Raw genomic sequence first — 18,092 nt, 5'->3', positions numbered from 1 at the left:
AACCTCTTCTCAGTTGAGTACCAAAGGGAGGTGGCAAAGGAAGCCATTTTTAAGGGCAGTTAAACGGGTCCTTGGTCAGGATGTCCCACATTTAGCTATCCTATTCTAATGATATAAATGAGGATCAAAAAGAGAGGGGAGACCATAATTTGGAGATGAAGACCTAACTTTTGGTCTTTGTTCCATCACTGATTGACTTTGTAATCCTAGATGCATGACTCTAGGTTCTTGGATCCTCTGACCAGAATGAGGGGAAACACCCTAATGGGAATGAGATAACATGAGCAATGGGATTAAATGAGAAGACCTGGAGAAACTCTTTGCAGATCCTAAAGAATTGTCCAATATATAAAGCACTTATAATATTATACATATTATACAAATATGTATAATAAATGAGTAAATTAACAAAAATAAGTCAGGCCAATATAAGAGATAAAGAGCTAAAATTAGGCCTAGGAGATAAGATGCTTGTATTACTGAGATTTCCTTGATTTATGAACATATTTACGCCCATAGCCTAGTTCTGCTTTATGCCAAAAGGTTGAACCAAGACCAATCATCATTCTTCTTTCTCTTCATTTTATTGCATCATGCAGAATTCTGAGCAAGATTTCTACCCCCAACTGTTCATGCTTAGTATGATCCTTTTCTCTGGTATGGACAAGACCTATGAATATAATGGAATGCCATTTCCTTGATTATGGTATATATTATACGGCAAAGGTGTGGGAACTATAACAATGTGATTAATGTGATTAAGGTCCCTACTTAGTTAACTTTAAGTTAATAAAAAGAGAGATTATCCTGGCTAGGCCTAACCTAGAAATCACATGAAATCTTTAAATGAAGTTAAGAGATTTGAAGCAGTAGAAACACTGTTGGCAATCTGCTTTCTTGTGGAGAGGACCACATGGACGGGTATGGTGGACTGACTCTAGGGGTGGGGGGTCTCAGTCCTACAGGAACTGAATTCTACCAACTAGTGAGCTTGGAAGAAGGCCTCAGAATCACAGTCCCAGCTGACATCTTGACTTCTACCTAATAAAATACTGAACAGAAGACCTCATTAACTCACACATAGACTCCAGACCCACAGAAAGCATGAGATAGTAAGTTTGTGTGGTTTTAAGTGGTTGTGTGTGTGGCAATTTATTACATAGCACAGAAAACTAAAATAAGGGGAGAAGCTCTCTAGTAATCGTATGAACAGGTCATCCCCACGGGGATTGCTCTAGCAGATGAACAGAATTACAGCTTTTATGCTTTCACTGAATCTCCTTCATAAACCGGTTGCAGAGCCTGGAGTTGGCTTTCTTTTGCTAAGGCAGAAGTTTCTGAGCTTCTCAACACCAAGGTCCTCTAATTATTTTCCTTCTATGGCCCCTAAAATTGAAATATGTTTTTTATTTAATGAATTGTATGTATTTACTTTGGAATAATTAATTTGATTTCTAATTTTAATGGAGTAATTGCTCTTGAATTAAATATAAGTACAGAGGTTCTGACGGGCATGAGATGAACAGAATAAATAAATCAATTTGTGATTTTATCCCAAATCAGAAAAAAACAGATACTTTGTTTATTCCTTTAAGGCTTAACATGGATAAATGTATATATTACTTATACTCAAGCTTTTTGAAGGACAGAAAGTAGCTCATTGACTCTAGGAGTTGACATTGTTTGAGATGTTCACCCAGACCCTAATTGCCTTTCTTTGAGAATTACACACTTACTTTTTTTAAAGATTTCATTTATTTATTCATGAGAGACATAGACAAAGAGGTAAAGACATAGGCAGGCTCTCCCTGCTGGGAGCCTGATGTAGCACTTGATTCCAGGACCCCAGGATCACGACCTGAGCTAAAGGCAGATGCTTAACCACTGAGCCACTCAGGTGCCCCAAGAATTACATACTTATACCTACACTCATGCTTCTACTAATTCCCTGGCTGGAGATGACTTGACTGAGGATAAACAACTGGTCCAAGGTAGGCCCATTAGCTTTTCTCTTAGGAATTTGAAGTGACAGTTACAGATTTTGTGTGTCTTTGTTAGCCACTTGATCCCAAGACATAAAAGTCCTAGAGCTGCAGAGCTGCCTTGTGTGGCCATCTGAACCTGGGAAACCTGTAAAGGCTAATGGATAGATACACATAGAAAAGAATGAAGTGCAAAGTCAAGAGACCATAAGGCTTGGAGAGAATGAATAATTTTGGTTCTGATGGTTTTTTAGTTTGTTTTAATTTATGCTGAGGCTAGTCTATGACTTCTGAGTTTCATAGGATTCACTTTTGTCCTTATTAAAAATTTTGTTTTTGGCTTCACACAGAGCAATTGGTTTTCTGTTATATGACTCTGAAGAGTCACGGCCAAAATAACCTACCCTGTCCTGGAAGTAATAGAGCTTTTGCTCTAAAGCCACAAGTATTTTTGGATTCAACTGTCTCAGTTCCTGATCTCTTTATAGGAATGGAGCACCACTGGGTAAGCTACAAGAATAAGAAGTGGGCTATTAGAATGCCAGTCTTTAGACACTAAAACCAAAGGCATTACTTTCCTCTTGTGGAGGAAGGGGAGAAAGTATCGAAGTGAGAAAAGCCTTTGATGTGCCATCCATTCCAGTCAAAAACACTGAAGAAAGTCTTAGGAAATATGAATGCTTAGATATTCAGAACAGTTAGCCCTACTCAAAAGAATGAAGACTTATGTCATTTCTGACAATTAAGACATAGGCAGCAGACTTGTTAACTGAAGGGAGTTTGGGTGGAAGTAGGGAAAGAAAATCTTATTGATCTGTGAGGATGAGGCCCTCTCAATTATTAAAGAGCCAACTGAAGAAACTACATGCTCTAATTTCAAAAGCAAATGTAATTTTCTTGCCATCTTCAAAATTTCCCTCATTAATAATCAACACAAGTTTTCAGTAAAAGAGATATGGATTTAATCAACAGGCATAGCTACCATATTTGCAAAATCTGGTGTCACAGTATATGCACGCGCCCAGCATCTGAGTCACCATCATTGTAGCCTTTTGCTTTCTCACTGAGCATTGACTTGGCCTGGGTTGACTCTCAGCCTAGATAATGGCTTTCTAATTTGTCCTAACAAATCATTTTGAGTCTTGTGCCTCATCTAAAGAAAAAAAGAGGACTTTGTTCTTACTTCCTTTGGCCTATCCATACTATAATAACATCCACATTAAAATCCTAATGTAGGGGATCCCTGGGTGGCTCAGGGGTTTCGTGGCTGCCTTTGGCCCAGGGCGCAATTCTGGAGTCCCGGGGTCGAGTTCTGCCTCGGGCTCCCGGCGGGAGACTGCTTCTCCCTCCTCCTGTGTCTCTGCCTCTCTCTCTGTCTATCATAAGTAAATAAATCTTTAAAAAAATAAAATAAAATCCTAATGTATGATGTTCCAAGTAAAGGTAACTTACTTTGGGACTTCAACAATCTAATCCACTTAATCTTAGGAAAATATGGTAGGATTAAAGCCCAATAAAAGAAATTTGTCCAGTCATTGCAGATCCTTTTATAGTAGGATTAAGTTCTATGGGGCTTCATGGTAGATTTGATTCTGTACTTTTATTTGGGGCTGGAGGCATGTAACACATTTTCCACATTAGGACTACTTTGCGATAGGATGCTAGGTATAGACATCAATATGAAGAATCCAGAAATGGATGGACAGTACAGATCAGAGCTCCTGAAATTGCTCTGGAAGTCCTCCTTGACTACCTCTGCAGTGTGATGTGATGGCTCCTGTGCAGATCTCACATGATTCCAACACTTAGGGGACTGCATGGCCATCCTCAATTTTCCTGTCTCCCACCACCAAGCTGTGAGGCCCTAAGAGAAAGGATCTTTCAAATGTGTAGCCCCAGTTTAGCACAGGTACATTATAAGTATTTAAAAGATATCAGTTGACTGGATGGATGAGATTCTATAGCTGGTTTTACTCACAGCAACCCTGCCATTTGTTCAAGGAATGTATCACCTGAAACTGCTTGGAATGGCTTATTAGTATATTGGTTAAAACCAAAGTTTTTGATACAAATCAGCATGCTTTGAACGGTGATGTCTGGTATGGAAGATGTTACTAAGTCCTTTGGAAAGAGGGGGAGAGGGAGGGAGATCTGTGGTCAAATAAAGCTGTAATTATTTTGCTCTAAAAATAAGGGATATTTTCATGGACCTTTTATTTCCATGGTTTTGAGAGGATAGCAGAGATATAATAAGTTGCTACTTAAATATGGAAATCATACTATAATCTCAAATAAAATCACACTGTTATCTTTTTAAATAAAAAAGGTTATTGAGAATTCCTGTTTGTTATTTAGAATCTGGATCTACTTGGGAAAGAAGGCACTGGAAAATGATTTTATGACTGACTCTAAATGAGAATGGAAACTAACACTGAATTTTCTGCATACCACATAAAACAAATATTAAAGATCCAACTGGAAAAAAAAAACTAAGGAAAGTAGAGCTTCCTATGTTTGCTTTCAAATAATTTTAAGCCAAAGTACTTAAGATACCATTTTAATTTCCCTACCAGAAAGGAACACGATTCTTCTTTCTCCATATGTATCGCTAAGTTACTTGGGAATTAGGCAAATGAGAAGAAAAGGAAAAACATTCCTTTAAATCAACCAGTTAGTTTTTCTAATTAAAACAGGTAAATCTCAACATGACAAAAGACTTAGAGGTTCTCATTTTCCTTTAAAAATGGCTGGGTAGGGATTTTCCTTGTCTCCCTTAAAATTACTGAATAAATTGCCTCCAAGAGTGCCTCTCCCCAAAACATTAGAGGATCTTGCACAAATGAACACAGACTTGAACCTTCACTCAAACTCCCGACGGCTGTCAGATCACAGGTGCTCAGGCCTGCACCTGCTTCATTCTGGCTGCATCTCAATGAAGTCACTTAGTCTAGTGAAAGCAATCAGGTGAGCATCTAGGTTCATCTAGCTTACCAGATGCTTCCCATCAGGGAGAACTGTTTTGCATTGATGGAAATGTTCTATATCTGTACTCCCAATATGTTAGCCACTTAGCAATATGTGGCTATCAAACCCTTGAGATATAACTACTGCAGCTGAAGAATGGAATTTAAAAATTTACATCATTTCATTTAAATTTAAATACTCACACACGGCCAGTGGCTGCATATTGGATGGTGCATGACGGCTTTGCATGGGCAGGGTGGTACCATTAACCAAACATAAATTTCAACCTTTAAAAAGAGTTGCAAAATGCTCTAATACATAAGGGTATAAATAGAAAAATACATCATCAGAGTTTTTACTCACTAGAAATTAATCATTGCTAATATATGAGGTGTATTTATTCTTCTAGAGGTTTTCTTTCTCTCCAGGGATATAAGAATACACACTCATAGGTAGATTGAAAAATATATGAAGTAGAATCACAGTATACATGCTGTTCCACAGCTTGTGTTTCTCTTAACATGATTTGACCACTTCTCTATGTTGGTACACAGAGATCTTTATAGTTACTCAAGCCCAGCAGGTACCCTTTGCTAGCTAGTCTCATTTTTGTCATTTGTAATCAAGGAATTCTGATTAACGCAGGCATGTCCAGGGATCAGATTTTAGGTTAGCATGTTGGGGGTATCAAGGGCCCTATCTGAGAGTAAAGAAGTAGTTACAAACTCAAAAGAGGAGAGCTCTGCGTGGCAGGCAGAGGAAGTTAACACTTTATTATATACTCAAAAGGAAATACCAAGGGTTTTGAGCAGGAAGTGGCACCATCAGACCTGTTATTTAAGAGAGTGACCTTGGTAGTAATCTTAGATGGGAGCAGACCCTTGACAGAGAAATTGGTGGTTTCTAAGACAAATAGGATAACAGTCTAGAAGAGGCAATGAGGAGCAAGGACAACACCTACCCTGTCTTCAACTCCCAACAGCACAGGGGGTGTGGGAGATAAAGCATGGCCACCAGGAGGGCTCTAGGGAAGCCATATAATTAAGAAAGCAAGTTCACAGTAAGAAGAGGAAGGCACTGTTCAGACAAGGTTAAGAAGATAAGGGACTCTACTGATGACACACGTTTTTATCATTTTACAGTTCATAGGATAGCAACGTAGGGGGTGAGGAGGGTGGGAGATTGGATCAATTAGAGTTGTGTGGAGCTGTGTGGAGCATGAGAGAGATGACCTGGAGTCCTTGTTTTGATTTGTGTTAATACAGACAAGGACAAAGGGAATGGCAAAATTAGCTCCATGGTTCTGGGTGGCAGGTTAATGGGCCTGTATTGAGGAGGGAGGAGGAGACACAGCTCTTTTATGTTGTGTTGTGAATTAACAAAATAGAAATCCTTTGGTGCTAATGTAGGAATATGACCTTTTAAAAATGTTTTTTTTTAAGATTTTATTTATTTATTCATGAGAGACACACACACACAAAGAGAGAGGCAGAGACACAGGCAGAGGGAGAAGCAGGCTCCATCCAGGGAGCCCGACGTGGGACTCCTTCCCAGGTCTCCAGGATCAGACCCTGGGCTGAAGGCGGCACTAAACTGAGCCCCCGCCCCACCCCGGGCTGCCCCCTAAAAATGTTTTTATGGTGAAATATTTTTCCTAAGTTGTGGCAGTTCAGCACTAGGTATCCCTAGGCATCATGGATTCCACTCTTACTACAATAAATATGTGCTGAATATCTACCATTATTCTATGCATGAAAAGAGGATGGAAAGAAAGAAAAGTAGTTATTTCCAGGAAACATTAAGTCCTCAAATGTACCTATGCCTGTTATCTAGCAGGTAATAAGAGTCCTGGCAGTTTCAGAACTTTTCTTCCTTTTTTAATTTCAGAAGGTGCATCTCCTACTCTCTTCCAGAGCAGAAAGGGCTAGTTGTCCACTTCTCCAAGCATTCCTATACTGGATATTTGTGGCTCAGAAATGCCTATACCACTTTATAATATATAAACTGTCAGAGAATGAGACAAATATAGGGCCAATACCTTCACTGTTCAAAATGCAGAAAACCATCCCTCACACCCAATCAAGCTTCTTTTTCCACTGTGTTTTTAAAGAAGTGAGAAAAAAATAGTAGTTTTAAGTCAACAGAACTAGAAATGACAAACACATGTCAAATGTGCCATGCTCCATAATTATGAGACAGCACTGGTAATTTTTGGGAGTCCCCTGTCAAACCCAGTTGGGTCTCCAATAATTTTCCACATGGTACTTCAGACAGTCATTATCAATTGATTAGAATGAGACTACTCTTGATGACATAAGGAATAATACCTTCTCAGGTATACGAAGTGGGTCCTGAAATTAGATACCATTAGGTTTTCAGGACATGCTTGAATGAATCCTATGTTCCCTCAAAGTACTCCACATTCCTAAGACAAGAAAACTTTGGTTCCAAACTATCCTCTTTAGAAGAGAGGCACTTTGGAAGCAATCTAGCATAGGCTATTGCCAGACATTTGCTCATTAATGGTTTATTTTGATCTTGGAGGAAGGCAGTAGCTTCAGTAAAAATGGTTACATCTTGCTTCAAGTAAGGCTTCAATTCTGTCAGTTAACAGTGTTCCTGTCTCAGGGAATTTGGCATGGTAATTGACACAATCATGGTGATTCTGCTAAATTCAGAGTATTGGGTGGAGCAAATATCCCTTCCCCCATCTCCTATTAGGTTAAGTTGTCCCCAAGTGCATTTTATTAAGAAGATATTATCATACCCCTTACCTCCCTGCAATCCTAAGACCACTTCTCATTTTGAGTCTTGGCCTAGGAGATACTTTTTTCACCTTGTCTTTGGAAAGAATACCCAACTATGTGGTCAACCACATAAGCTCAGAGCTTGGAGTTATTTGAACAGTTTCGTTTAGAGAAGCAGACACTGAACAGATACAGCATTTCTGTTCTTATTTTCTCTCTAAATTGAACTAAGATAAGAACAGGCATTAAGCTGCTTAGAGATCTGAATTAGAGGAACAATTATTCTAATACACATGATAGCAGAAAGGCTCTCAGAGCCCATAATCTCCTGATTCGTATGAAAAACTGTCACTCTCTGGATATCCATGCTTGACTGGAGGTTCTGCAAAGTAATCTAAGCCTTCTTTTCTCACTTTTATCCTTTTGGATTGATTTTGGTTTCTTTGAAAACAATTGTTCCATTTTGAAACTTTCTGAACATGGCACAATGCATAATCTGTATCATTTAGCACTCTAAATACTCTGCCATTATACTAGGGTTCTTATGACTGAGCATGCCTTGTCAATGGAAATTTATTCAATGAAATGTGAAATTACTTTAGAAGACACATTTAGAGCATTTGACTTAAGCCAGGCATATTGAGCTGAAAAGGTTCAGGGAGTAAGTTATAGTCTACTGAGTTAATAATCGTTCATCACAGGGTATCTTTTCATTCTTGACTGTCGCTTCTGCCTTTTGTCCTCTCGAAACGGCCACCAGAGGGAAGGGAATCCAGTATGGGAAAGACCATTTCAACGGTGTCTTCAAATTTACATGTCATCTTTAATGTCACAACTGTCATAACTAGAGTCAGGTACTGATCCACACCCCATCAACTGACACTTTGCCTCACATCATTATTCTCTTATGGGCTCTACAGTAGGTACTGAAACCTGTTAGTATTGCTGTATGAGCTAATGCAGGCTGACTTCAACTCCTTTCTAGGCACAGGTTCCTCTGATTTCCATGTAGGAGGGTAAGAACTCTATTGCCTGGGAATTGGAAAAAATATTTTTAGCGGATATGTTTAAGAGGAGGTTATATTCACCCAACATGTTCAAAGCCTGAGAGGTATGAGAGATAGGATAGCAATAATGAGCCACTGTAATTCCTAAAAACATTCCAGTGAGTACCCTGAATCTAGATAACACATCATTCCACCTGGGAGATCATGAAAAATCAGTGCACAAGACTAAGAGCCTGGTATGTGGTTAGTGCTTCATGCATGCTTGTTCAGTAAATGGATGAAAGAGTAGAACTGCAAGATCCAGGCACCAGCCAGAGGGGAGCCAATATACAGACCACTGCACCTACGGCCCATGTTCTCTCAAGTGCTATATAACAAAGGCAATACTCTCAAGGGAACCATATAACAAAGCAATACTCTGTAAATTGCCATGTAGTAAATCTAAACCCCATTAGAAACTGAAAACACTTTTCCTCATAAATATCTCTTCAGTTTCACTTTCTTTCCTTATGATGGCTATAAAAATCTTCTTCTCAGACATTATAGGTGAAGGATGAGTTGATGTAAGTACCTAGTTAGGTTATCTAGAAGCCTGAAAGAGGAGGAGAAAAAGTGTTCAAGTTGCCTTTGTGTGACTTCTTCCCTGTGTTTTTCTCTTTTGTTAGAGTCTAAGAAAGGAAAGGTTGAGTTTGGTTGGATGTGAACTCCAGAACTCATGAAGGCAGAATTTAAAAGATCCTGAGGTTGAGCAGACATGGGTCTAATGCATGAAATCTGAAAAAGAAACCTAAAAAAGTCTGGATGGTTAAAATTCTCAAAAATGAAGTTCTAATGATTCAGAAAAGGAGGAGAAACAACTTGAAAGAAATTCTTTGGGTTGTTAGGGGGAGCTCTATGTTGAGACTAAATTTGGCAACTAGATATATAAAAGATGAAAGGGAAGAGAGCTGTGATCAACATAAGAGTAGATCTCTTATAGTGTGTTCACACGTCTACAATCCAAAGTAAATGGTGGCTAACAGAAATGCTACAATTAAATTTGATGAAACAAGATAGAATGCTAATATAATTTTGATGAAAGATACTGAGAAAGCAGAATTCTCAGTATTTATTGGATGTCTATCTTCCCTGTGTAGAGAAAAGATCTTTAGATTTATACAGTTAGAATGGCATTTATCCCAAGGGTAAGGAGTGATCGAAGAAAGAATGGAGATGCTTTAAATGAGTTTAAATTTGCTTTATTTATATTTTAAAATATTTTATTTATTTATCCATGAGAGACACAGAGAGAGAAAGAGGTAGAGACACAGGAAGAGAGAGAAGCAGTCTCCCTGTGGGGAGCCTGATGTGGGACTCGATCCCAGGACCTCAGGATCACGCCCTGGGCTGAAGGCAGACCTCAACCACTGAGCCATCCAGGCATCCCTTAAATATGCTTTATAAGAGAAATCACATCCAGGAAACCAAAAACTTGCAAATGAGAGTTTTAAGAAACTACTGAGAAGGGAAGGAGGAAGGCAGGAGATGGGCAAACATATTTCCCAATTTTAAAAAGGGAACTATACAGAATTAAAAACATTACTGATGATGATGGCTGAATTTCACATTTACTCAGGGCATGATTGCTGAATGGATGTTACAGGCCGGGCAACTTTCCTTGCTCTTAGAAGAGGAAGCACTGGGGATCCCTGGATGGCTCAGCGGCTTAGTGCCTGCCTTTGGTCCAAGGGCATGATCCTGGAGACCCGGGATCAAGTCCCACATCGGGCTCCCTGCATGGGGCCTGCTTCTCCCTCTGCCTCTCTCTCTCTCTCTCTGTGTGTGTGTGTGTCTCCTGAATAAATAAATAAAATCTTAAAAAAAAAAGAATAAGAAGAGGAAGCATTGATTTCTGAGCCAGGAAGGGTTCACTAAACATGAATCAGTTCATTATATATTTCCTTTTTTTTTTAAATGGAGTACAAGATTGGCAGAGCAGGGAAATGGCTTATTTGTGGTCTATTTATATTGCAACCAGGAATCTGGCAAAAGGTGACCTAGAGAACCCAGTGGACAAGATAGAAATGTAGACTGAGTGACAGGTATACTGAATATTGGATAAACTCAATATGAGTTTATTAATGAGAAATTAATGAGGTGTGTGCATTTCTCAGTTTCATGCCAATGAATTAGAAGTCAGCTTTATCAAATCTCTGAATGATTTGAACTGTGAAGTGGTAACATATGTACTGAAAGAAAAAAATCAGAATCCGGAAAGTTCTCAATAGTCTGGAATGAAAGATTGAATTCAACTTAAAGAAATTTCATAGAGACAACAGACAGAAGCCCTAACAGGTGGGTTTTAAATATTCTATTGCTTATATATTGGCTGGTGGTGATTATAGGGGCATTAATAAAAAGGAACAAGACTTTGGGGAGAAGACTGTTCACTCTCAGGTGTCAATGAATTTGTCTTTCTTGGAAATGCTACTCCATTATTTTTCCTCTTTCTGAATCTCAAACTTCTTCGTCTTCACTGTTTCTGAGCATATCTTAAACATTTAAAATAAACAAAATAAAATGAAACACAAAACACAAATTAAAACCTTCCTTGGATTTTATTACTGCCTTGAGCCCACTCTTTCTTTCCTGCACTGCAAACTACTCAGAGGTTAACTTCATTTGTTCCCTCCATTCTCATTAAGTTATCAGTGACTTCCTAATTGAAAAATTTATTAAACATTTTTCAATCCTCAGCTAATGTGATGCCTCAGCAGCACTGATACCTGGTCTCATTTTTATTTTTGCATTTTTCTCTTCCCTTGGCTTCTTTTCTTTTGTGGTTATTTTCCTAGACTCAGAATTCCATCTTGTCTCAACTCTCTTCATGTACATACCCATTCTACTATCAGCTCTTTCTTCTCCCTGTCTGTGCTGGGTGGGGGAATCTCATGTCCTCTCAGGGTTTCAACTCCCTCTTGTATGTTGAAATCTTTATTTCTTATGTGAACACCTTTTTCTGAGCTCTAGACTTTACTTCCTACTGAACTTCTCCAATGGCTTCAGTCACCACCTATATACTTTGATTAGTCACAGATATATAATTCTAGCCTAGCCCTCTCTATTGAACTCCAGACCCTTATTTTTTTTAGACCCTTATTTCTAAATCTGTAAAGAGCTTCCTCTAAATGCTTCTTAGGCACCTTATACTCAAGATTTCAGTCTTAATCATCATCCATCCTCTTCTCTGGAAACCTCCTCTTATAGTATTCTCTTCCCTGAAAATTTGCCCCTACCACCATTTAGTTATTTAAGCCAGAATTAAGCCAGAAAAAAGACTTGTCCCTGACTTTTCTGGCTTTTTAAAATATTTTATTTATTTATTTATTTATTTATTTATTTATTTATTTATTTATTTATTTATTTATTACCAACAGACAGAGAGAACGCACAGGGAGAGGGGCCAAGGGAGAGGGAGAGAGAGCATCCTAAGCAGACTCTGAGCTGAGTGCAGAGCCTGATGCAGGGCTTGATTCTATGACCCTGAGATCATGACCTAAGCTGAAATCAAGAGTCAGATACTTAACCCACTGAACCACCCAAATGTCCCCTTCCTACTCTCTGTTTCACATTCAGGCAGACTCCTCCACTAAAGAACTTTTTGCAAAACACAAATCTGTTGATTTCCTTTTTCAAAGGGGTCAAAATCCCAACTCCTAGCATGCTACCCAAGATCCTACTGAGGTGGAACTGACTCTTTTCCAGCTTTCCAACCTCATCTCATAGTTCTTCTCTAGAAGTGTCTAATGGACTAATCATACATTTCCTTTTTTTAAAAAAATTTAAATTCAATTAGCCAACATACAGTACATCATCAATTTCAGATATATTTTTCAATAATTTATCAGTTGTGGATAATACCCAGTGTTCATCATATTATGTGTCCTCCTTTATACCCATCACCTGATCCCTCCATTCCCTGATGCACCTCTTTCTTGCAACCCCCAGTTTGTTTCCCAGAGTTAAGAGTCTCTCATGGTTTGTCCCTCTCTCTAATCATACATTTCTAGTAAAAGTAAGATTACCTACATTTGTTTTGCTTTTTTGATAGCTTTGTGTCTATTACATGTTTTTCCTTTTGCTTCAGTTGTTCTTTCTTCCACTTTGCCAGAAGAATCTCCTTAAGGCATAATTCCTTTTTTCTCTACTAGCAGCACTTGAAACTTTCTCTTCTATATTCACATAAAGCCTCGGTTTCCTATTACAGTGCATAACACAGAGCAGTAATTACTTGTTTTGCATGACAATTTTCATCACTAAACTGTGAGCTCCACAAGGAAATGGCTAAATCTCTGTAGCCCCAGCACTTAGCATAGATCTTGGTACACAGGGAACACTTAAATCACATTTATTTAATAAATTAACTCAATGTGCATGAATACTGCAGTGTCACTTCCATAAAAGTTTGTTCTCCCCCCGGATCTATTAACAGTTCTAAAACTCACAGACAGGAATAGTTCTGCTTTTCTCTGGCCTGATTAGTCTACCTTTAGAATATTCTGCTCTGATATGATGCTGCTCTTAAATTGAGGCAGATATAAACTAAAAACACATTAAAGAAGGGCACTAAGGAATCTGACATCATGTCGAAGGAACAATGATTGAACTCATGGGAAATATTTATATGAAGTATCATAGATTGAAAAGAAAATTAACAGTACGTATTGCAATAGTAAGGGACAAAGCACAGATCACACCTTTTCTAATAAAGCACAACTATGGCAGATTAAACCTGATGACAGATTATTTGCTGTTTCTCTCATTGAGAGGTGGAGTCTAATTCTCCCTTTGAAGGTGGTTTGTGTGACCAAATGGCATGGGATGAAAGGGACACTGCGAAACTTCTAAAACTAGGTCGGAGGAAACCTTGAAGCTCCACTTTGGTCTCTGAGAATGTTTAATCTTGGGGTGCTCCTGCAGTTAATCCAGTCACCATGCTGTGAGAAGCCCAAGGCACGCAGGTGCTCTATTAAAGAGTGCCAGTGGAACTCCTGGCTGACAGCCAGCTTCAACTGTCTTCAATTAGTGAACCATTTTGAACACCCAACACAGCCTTCAGATAAATGCAGCCTCGGCCAACATCAAACTGCAGCCACATAAGACACCTAAGCCAGGACCAGACAGCCAGATCCTTTTCTAATTCCTGATCCACAAATTTGAGCACAAAGTAGAATTTCTCATAACCATAAAATTTGGAATTTTAAATGATTAAAATCGCATGGTTGGTTACACAGCAACGGATACCTAAAACAGCAACTACAAATGTTGACTGACTCAAGAGTGATTTGGTAACAATACACCACTGTGGCAAAACCAGAGCTGCGTCACCCAGATCTCTCCCTTCAAGAAAGGACTGCTGTCAAACTGCAAAGAACATAGCTAGCTGGCTGCCTCCAGCTGTTGCAACTTCAGAGCTCACCTCATATTCTGAGCTGTGGTCTTGCTCTTTTCAGGGCCAGCCTGAGCCAACAACGAAGCAAGACCATGCTAGCCAAGTCCATGCCAAAGTTCTTCTTGGACTGTCTCAGTCAACAGCTAAACAAGATGTGGTACAAATATGCCTAGCCATTTTTGTCCAACTGGGGATGCCTTAAATGATCAAACTTTGCATTAGAGCTCCCCAATGGCCAGCAGAGATCTCCTCAGACCTGTATCGCGGACCTCACCTGCTCAATACTGCCCGTTTCTTTTCACAGATGTTACCCCCCGATGAACTTTTTGTAGTCCTATTCCATCTGTGTCTGCTTCCCAGAGCATACAACGTATAAAACCATTCTGCATTATCTTAAGAAAATCACAATAGCAAAGAGCAACTCTTAAGACTTAATGGCAGAACAAGCCTAGCAACACAAATGTGGCTGCTGGTTCTCGGTGAGGTCATAGTTTGCCTTACTATTGCTTAAGGAACACATGGAGATGGCCTGGGTCATTGGCTACCTAGAGGACAAAATTAAGACTGCAAATTAAAAAAAAAGAGCAGGTTACACAGAGAGCAGCAGGAGTCTTGATTTTGCATCCAAAGTGGCAGAGCTCAATGGAATGAAGAGCATCTCATAAAGATCCAACTGGCCTTGTGAGACATATGCTGATTAAAAAACAAACAAACAAACAAAAAAACCTTAATCCAGGCTCACTAATTTCTCAACCTTGTCAGCAATCCTCATCTGACACTGTTTGCTTAAGACTATGTGAGCTGAACAGGAAGGTCTAAGGATTTTCAAGCATTTATGAAGGAGCCTCGAGACTGGATCTTCCTGGCAACATTCAGATCACATTATTACAGAAACTAAACTTGTTTCCTATTCCTTTAGTAAGTTCAAAGATGGCCATTTTTAAAGTGTATGTGTGGTAACTGAAAAGTCTGTATGTGTGTGTGAAAGAGAGAGAGAGAGAGAGAGAGAAACTAATAATTAGTACATCCTTTGAAAATAGGAATTTTATCTCCTACTGGCATTCTGTCCTAAGTCCTTGTCCCTTTGGTCTCACATTTATAGAATTTTGCCTCCTTTCTGAAAGTTGATATTATTCTTCCTGAGGAAGAGAAGAATGTCAGGAGAAGGGCATGATCTTTCTGTCCAAATATTTGAAGAATTAATAGGAATTAGATTTGTTAGAGCAAAAGTTGTTATAGCAGCCAAAGGGTAGAAATTGGCCTACTATTTGGAAGCGGAACAGAAAAAATTTTGCATGAACTCTTTGTCAGAACTGGTCAAAGGTGCAAGTGGGTTGCTCTGAGGGGTGATATGTTCTCTATTGCTAGGGGAAACCAAGCAATTACTTGATGGAGATGACATTAGATGGGATTCTAGTAAGTCTGGAACATTAAGGTTTTAAAGTCTCTTTATGTCAGCAATTCTATAAATACTGAAGAAACTGAAAGAGAAATATAAAGGCATTTTGAGGGACTTTTCCCATAAAATACAAATATAATGTAACAGGAATTATATTACCATAATCAAATGTTAGTTCTGGTTTTCATTTTGTCAGGTATAAAGCTCTGCTGATACCTTTAAAATTGTTTTTCTAATAAAGCCAGTGAAGCATGAAATAACTTCTAGCTGCTTTAGTAAAGACTAATAGGGGAAATTACTCTAATGAGAGCCTAATAAAGCAGACTAAGATGACCCTAGAAGCACATGCCCTTTGCAGACAAGGCTGGGGAATACTGTGCCTATTGGAAGAGAGGCAGTTAATGTTCTCATTTTTCTAAAGAAAGCTTTTGGGAAATTTATCAGTAGGGGGCATTGGTGTTCTATCAGCAGGAGAACTTGACTCTGGGAACAAGTGCATTTGGTAATTTGGGACACTTAAAAAGGATCAACAAATCAAAGCAGATAGGAAACTACTTTTCTTAGAAAAATCCACATAGAAATGTCATCTGTTCTAAATGAAACGTAAGGAAATAAAAGTACAGCATGTACGTATTTGGTTTTTCCAAGATAAATGAAAAATGCTGGAGGCCTGAAATAAAAATTTCTGGAGAGAAAAAAATATTGCAGCAGCTGCAGATTCAGCACTTCCAAATCCTGGCAAATGAGAGGAGAGCTGAATTTGCATCATGGTGAACCAGCATCCCTAATGCTTCCAGCTCCCATGTTGCTGTAATGAGAGTGAAATCAAACAGTTCTCTCTGTGTTAGAAACTTCTCTAATACAACAAATACTGGTCTGTTTTTCTCTCTTTCCTTCCACTGGTACAGGCAAAGAGGCACACATTCATGAAAGGAGTTGGGAGAAGAAAGGGAGAATATGTGGATCTGGAATGTAGAGTCTGTGAGATAAAGAGCTGCACTTCCTCACTCTGGAACACACACACACGCCCCATAATTTGTCATAGAGACAGAGATTATAATACCAATAAAAATAAATGCAAAATTTCCACATCTACCGTGACATAACTGCTAGGTGGTAGATAAAATTACTTATGAATGATTACATTATTTTTTAAAAACATTTTATCTATCCATTTGAGAGATAGGGAGCAGGACCAGGGAAAGCGGCAAGGGGAGAAGGAGACTCCCCTCTGAGCAAGGAACCCAATGCAGAGCTCCATCGGAGGACCCTGAGATCATGACCTGAGCCAAATGCCTTTGGATGCTGACTGAGTCACCAGGTGCCCAAATGATCACATTTTATAGAAAATATTGGTATCTCAGCTCTTTACCCTCTATCTATCCTCAAAGATACTTTTAGAGGTCTATTTAACAAGTTAGAATTCTGGGACTTACAATTTGAGACATTAAAGAACAACACAAGGAAGGATATATCAAAACACATATACCCGCATATTTCTAGGTGCCTCTGATTTGATTCAAGTCTATTTGATGCACAAGAAACGGGCCTGATTCCCAACCACCCTTAAGACTCATTCAGATTATTACCTTCAGTCACTTAACCCACACTGATAAAGTCCCTCTTAGGTAAGTGGCCAACATGGGTTAGGTACCCCTCTTGGGAAACTAGCCTTGACCTCTGGGACCACTACTTAACTCCTGAAATATGAGCTTCTGGTTGGGTGATGTCTTTCTTAATGTAATAAACCCCGATATATCCTTCTCTTGGTGCAGCCTGCAATAACAGGAGGGAAAAAGCACTATATTTACAACATTTGAATCAACAGCAAGCAAAGTTCACTTACAAAATAGAATACATTTGGATGTTTCTGTACAATAATATAGGCTTCATTAGTGTGGTGACGTAAATGAATCTTAACCTTCCTGGAGAATTCCCTGAGTAATAACTTAAGAAAATTTGACTTTTGTACTGACATTTTTAAACCAATTGAATGAATTTGGAAGACAAAAGTCAACAGAATTGTTTTAAAATAGCAAAAATGGTGGTTAGACCCAAATAATCACAAACATAATTAAATAAGATATCTTAAAAAACAATGGGGAGGAGAGAAGGGGAGGTACAGTGTTGGGCAAAATGGATGAAGAGGAGTGGGATGTACAGGCTTCCAGTTAAGGAATGAATTAAGTCATGGGACTACAAGGCAGAGCACAGGGAAGACAGTCCATGATACTGTAATAATGATATATCATGACAGATGGCAGCTACACTTGTGGTGAGCAACATGATGTATAAACTTGTCCAATCACTATGTCGTACACCTGGAACCAATGTAACACATGTCAACTATACTTAAAAAAAAAAAAAAAGAATTAAGGTTTCTTAGGCAAGTGTATTAGTTTCTTACTGCTGTTGGGATAAATTACTATAAACTTAGTGGCTTAAAACAAAAAACAAGAACAAAACAAACAGAGGTGCCTGGGTGGCTCAGTTGGGTCCTGGGATTGAGCCCCACATCGGGCTCCCTGCTCAGTGAGGAGTCTGCTTCTCCTTCTGCCCCCC

General features: G+C 38.9%; 1 protein-coding gene across 17 annotated transcripts in view; it reads right to left on the bottom strand.

Annotated features, from left to right (window-relative positions):
- The window catches only part of PLPPR1 (phospholipid phosphatase related 1), a 540,361-nt gene that overhangs the window by 56,123 nt on the left and 466,146 nt on the right, over positions 1–18,092 (bottom strand). The gene's annotated exons all lie outside the window — the stretch shown is intronic.

Source organism: Canis lupus, chromosome 10 (assembly GCF_048164855.1).
Source record: "Canis lupus baileyi chromosome 10, mCanLup2.hap1, whole genome shotgun sequence".
NCBI classification, from domain to species: Eukaryota; Metazoa; Chordata; class Mammalia; order Carnivora; family Canidae; genus Canis; species Canis lupus.
The sequence above is the reverse complement of the archived record's forward strand: the minus strand, read 5'-3'. Positions and strand labels throughout refer to the sequence as shown.